A 6000-nucleotide genomic window follows, 5' to 3' on the forward strand; every position below is an offset into this window, starting at 1 on the left:
CCGACTCTATAGAAATACGGAAGATCATCAACACCTATTGCAAAAACCTCTACTCTCAAAGGTTTGATAATACAGAAGAAATAGACAGATTCCTAGAAGCATATGAAGTACCAAAGCTAGGTCAACAGGATGTGAAACTGCTGAATAACCCAATTTCTATTAATGAAATTGAAAATGTAATTAAATCCTTACCTACAAAGAATAGCCCAGGCCCAAATGGATTCACTGCAGAATTATACAAGAAATGCAAAGAAGACTTAATGCTGACACTCCTCAAACTCCTCAATGAAATTGAAAGGGAAGCAGTCCTTGCTAAGTCATTCCTCTTAGCAAATATTACTGTAGTACCAAAACCTGAGAAATACCCAACTAAAAAAGAGAACTATAGGCTGATCTCCCTAGTGAACACAGATGAAAAAAAATCCTCAATAAAATATTGGCAAATAGAATGCTGTAAATCATCAAGAACATTATACACCATGACCAAGTGGAATTCATGCCAGGCATGCAGGGATGGTTCAATATACGTAAATAAATAATTGTAATCCACCACATCAATAAGAATCAATAAGAATATCAATATCAATAAGAATCCATATGAATCAATAAGAATCATATGGTCATTTCTATAGATGCAGAAAAAGCTTTTGATAAGGTCCAAAATTCATTTATGATAAGAATCTTACAGAATATTGGAATACATGGTCTTTACCTCAACATAATAAAGCTCATCTATGACAAACCAACAGCCTGTATCATACAAAGTGGCCAAAAAATGAAGGCCTTTACTTTAAAATCAGGCACAAGACAAGGATGATCGTTATCACCGCGCCTGTTTAATATAGTACTGGAAATACTAGCCAGAGCAATTAGATAAGAGAGAGAAATAAAAGGGGTAAAGATAGGAAAAGAAGAAGTTAAATTATCATTATTTGCAGTTGACATAATACTCTACACAGAAGACACCCAAAACTCCATTGAAACACAGATATAATAAATAAATTCAGCAATGTAGCTGGATACAAAATCAATACTCAAAAATCAATAGCATTCCTATACACTAACAAGAAAATAATAGAGAAATAAGAGAAGCCACACCCTTCACACTAGCAACCAAAAATGAAATATTTAGGAATTACTCTCATGAAAGAAGTGAAAGACCTATACAGGGAAAACTATAATACACTGAAAAAAAAATTGAAGAGGATCTGAGAAAATGGAAAGACATCCCTTGCTCATGGATAGGAAGAATAAATATTGTGAAAATGGCTATTCCCCCAAAACTGTTATACAGAGTCAATGCAATCCCAATAAAAATATCATCAACATACCTCATAGATCTAGAGAAATCACTCTTAAATTGATCTGGAGCAAGAAGAGACTTAGAACAGCAAAGAAATTCTAAGCAGCAGAGAAAAGGCAGGAGGCATCACAAGCCCTTACTTGAAGTTATAATACAAAGCAACTGTAGTAAAATCAACATGGTACTGGAACCAAAACAGAGCCAAAGATCAATGGAGTAGATTAGAAGATACAACCACAACTACCAAACACACTCAACCACCTTGTCTTTGATAAAGGGGCCAAACATGTTCACTGGAAGAACGACAGTGTCTTTAATAAATGGTATTGAAAAAACTGGCTCTCCATATGCCGAAAACTAAGACTAGAACCCTGCCTATCACCATGTACTAAATTAAAATTTAAATGGATCAAAGATCTGAATATTGAAATAGAAATACTAAACTATTGGTTGACAAGTTGGGTAAAAACCTTGAAGACATAGGGTAGGTAGAGAATTCATAAACAGGAATCAAACTGCACAGGCAATACTTCCCACAATCAACAATTGGGATCACGTCTTACTAAAAAGTATCTGCATGTTAAAAGAAATCTCCAGCATAGTGAAAAGAAAACCCACAAAGTGGGAAAAAATCTTAGTGAACTATCCCTCAGACAAAGGACTTCTGTCTAAAACATATAAACAAGTTAAAAAATCAGACCCCCAAAATTCTCAGATCCAATCCAAATATGGGCATCTGAGATAAATACACAATTCTCAGATGAAGAAATATAAATGGCAAGAGAAATACATGAAGAAATGTTCAACATCATTACTCATTAGAGAAATGCAAATTAAAACCACACTGAAATTCCATCTCACTACTGAAAGAATGGCCAGGATCAGGAAAACCATCACCAACAAATGCTGGTGAGGCTGTGGGGGAAAAGGAACTCTCCTGCACTACTGGTGGGGGTGTAGACTGATGCAACCATTGTGGAGGTCAGTCTGGAGATTTCTCAAAACCTGGGATTGGAAATCCCATTTGACGCAGCTATTCCACTTCTAGGCACATTCCCAGAAGAACTGAAAGCATCATACTGCAGTGATATATGTCCACCCATGTTTATAGAAGCACAATTTTTAATTGCCACATCTTGGAAACATCCTAAGTGTCCATCAACTGAGGGATAGATAAAAAAGTATTTTATACAATGGAGTACTACTCAGCTATAAAGAAGGATCACATTGAGATATTTATAAATAAATGGGTGCAGCTTGAGACCATACCCATACATGAAATAAATCAAACTCACATGTATGAATACCAAATAGTTTCCCTAGCATAAGAAATGATATAAATACATAAAAGTATGTGCTAATCATGATTTCCCATTAAAATGCTTTCAAGACTTCTAAAGTTTTCACTCATTAATTGAAGTAGTTTTATTCTGGGCTGTTTGATTTTATTGTCAGTGATGGTATGAACAGCTATTTTGAAGAAAATAAGACATCACAGTAGCACTAGCTCATTTAATATCATCTTTTGAAGTCCCATCAAACTGTTCTTCTTCTGTCTCCATTGCTTTTATCATGTCGTATCTTATTGGATTTTATTATATATGATAGTATAACAAAAATTTTTATAGGCAAAGAGATAATATAGAAACCATTGGTCATTTTATGCTAGCTGGTTCTAAATTCTGTGTAATACTGTCATCCTCTTGAATGGTTTCACACTGTCTTGATATGTTTGATGCTATAGTAAATGAAGTTATACTAAAATATTTCAAGAAAGAGACACTATGGTAACTACTAAGTCAGGTTATCTGGTGGTGAAACACTATGTTGCTTAAATTGTTCTGTTCTGACCAGTGTTGTTATGTTGTTATGTCCTCTTTTATCTCAATCTCCCCCTTTTTAAAAAATTATTTATTGTTTTATTACTTTTTAATTAAGGAAAAAATAAATAAATAATTAGCAGGATATATTATAGTAATTTTTTGATTTCCTATTAACTGGATTTGAAGCCCTGTATTGCTCTCACCATCTTGTTTTGACTGATTTTACTCTATTCTGTTTTGTTTGATAGTATCAAGTTTCAGGGTATAGGCAACTACTTTGAAGGCAATAAGATTCACTATGATGCCCACTCTGGTTTGACTATTACCTTCTTTGAAATCCTGTCATATCTCCAATGTTTCAGTTTTACTGGTTTTGTTCAATTTTATTATAACTGATGATATAGGCAATTCTTTAAGGTAGCAAGAAGCATTATGGTAACCATTGTTGATTACTTTGTATTCTGTTTTTACATCATGTACTATGTCCATCGTTTGTTTTGACTGACTCTGCTTTGTTTTGTTGCATTTGGTTTTATTCTATTCCAAAAAATGTAATAAGAACTGTGGGAGTAAAAAAACCCAAAATGTGTAATTGTTATTGTAAAAAAGAGAGTAAAAGAAAGTGCTCTAAAGGATACAACTGCAAGTGTGTTTAGGTCTGTAAGATAGATGACCATATTACTAAGTTTTTGTTGGATCATTGAACACAACTGTTTGCAGTCTCACTGTTTGAATATCCACTTTGTATGCTTTAATTTTGTAACTTCCAGAACTATTTCTAAGATGACAATATGTAATCTGTTAACTAGTATTTTCTTACTGTTTTTTTGAAATTCTGTATGACTCATACCCTTTTACTGGTTTTTTTATCCTTCTCTTTAAATAAAATTTTAAAACAATCAATAGCATTCCTGCACACAAAAAACTCACTGAGAGAGTATTTACAGAAATATCACCCTTCACAACAGCATTTAAAAAAATGAAATATTTAGGAATCAGCCTAACTAAGAATGTAAAAGATTCATATGCTGAAAATTATGCTACGCTAAAAAAGGAGATTGAAAGGGATATTAGGAAATGGAAGGATATTCCTTGCTCTTGGTTAAGAAGAACCAACATTGTGAAAATGGCCATACTCCCACAACTGTTATACAGATTTAATGCAATCCCAATCAAAATAACATTAACAGGGACTGGGCATTTAGCTCAGCGGCATAAGCACCTGCCTTGCAAGCAGGCGGTTGTGAGTTCAATCCCCAGTACTGATAAAAATGAAAAAAAAAAGACAAAAAAAAAATAACATTAGCATACCTCACAGATCTACAGAAAACACTCCTAAAATTCATTTGGAAACAGAAGGAACCTAGAATAGCAAAGGGAATTCTGGGTAGCAAATGTAAGGCAGGAAGCATCTCAATTTCTGACTTGAAACGATACTACAAAGACACAATGATAAAAACAGCATGGTACTGACAAAGAAATAGACCTATGAATCAATGGAACAGATTAGAAGATGCAAGCACAACTACAAAGACACTCAGCCACCTGCTATTTGACAAAGGGGCTAAACATATTCACTAGAAGAAGGATAGCCTCTTTAATAAATGGTGATTGAAAAATTGGCTTTCCACATGCTGAAGACTGAAACTAGATCCATGCCTATCAGGACGCAAAAAGCTGAAGTCTAAATGGGTCAAAGACCTAAATATTAAAACAGAAACACTAAATTTACTGGAAGATGAGGTAGGTAGAAGTCTTGGAGACATAGGGTAGGCAGAGAATTCATGAATACAATGCAATCTGCATGGGAAACACTTCAAAGAATCAACAACTGGGATCTCATATTATCAAAAAGTTTCTGCACTTAAAAAGAAATCACCAACAGAGTGAAAAGTAAATCCACAGAATGGGAAAGAATTATAACCAGCAATCCATCAGACAAAGGACTTAATTCCAGGACATATAAGGAATTGAAAAACAGGAAGTCCCCCAAATTCAAAGACCCTCTGCAACAATCAGCATTGGAGATGAACACACATTTCACAGATGAAGATATACAAATGGCAAATAAATACATGAAGAAATGTTCACCATCACTGGTCATTTGAGAAATGCAAATTAAAACAGCACTGAGATTTCATCTCACTTCAGAAAGAATAGCTGCCATCAAGAAATCAACTGGTAACAAATGTTGGTGAGGCTGCTGGGGAAAAAGGAATACTGTTCCACTGTTGGTGAGAGTGTAGACTGGTGCAGCCACTATGGAATCAGTATGGGATTTCTCAGAAGACTAGGATTGGAAGTTCCATTCAATCCAGCTATTCCTCTCCTGGATATTTTCCCAGAAAAACTGGAAATGTCATATCACAGTGATATATGTGCATCCATGTTCATAGCAGCACAATTTGTAATAGCTGAATCTTGGAAACAATCAAGATGCCCATCAAGCACACAGAGGATTAAAAAAATGTGGTATTTTTATACAATTGCATATTACTCAGCTATAAAAAGTATGATCTTGAGGCCTTCATAGGCAAATGTAGACAACTTGAGGCTATCCTAATTAGTGAAACAAATAAGTCATATTTGAAAATATCACATTGTGTCTCTAGTGTAAAAAGTAATAAGAAATGTAGGAGTAATAAAATCCAGAACATGTAATTGTTACTGTAATAAAGTGAGAAAGAGAAAATGCTCTAAAGGACATAAAGAGAGCTACAGGCAAATCTCCCTAATGAGCACAGATGCAAAAATCTTCAATACTGGCAAACAGGAGGCAGCAAACATCAAGAAGATTATACACGACAACCAAGGGGGATTCATCTCAGGCACGCAGGGATGGTTCAACATATGTAACTCAATACATGTAATCCA

This window comes from Cavia porcellus, unplaced genomic scaffold (genome assembly GCF_034190915.1).
Source record: "Cavia porcellus strain 051 isolate PalLab524CR breed Dunkin Hartley unplaced genomic scaffold, mCavPor4.1 scaffold_3, whole genome shotgun sequence".
Lineage (NCBI taxonomy): Eukaryota > Metazoa > Chordata > Mammalia > Rodentia > Caviidae > Cavia > Cavia porcellus.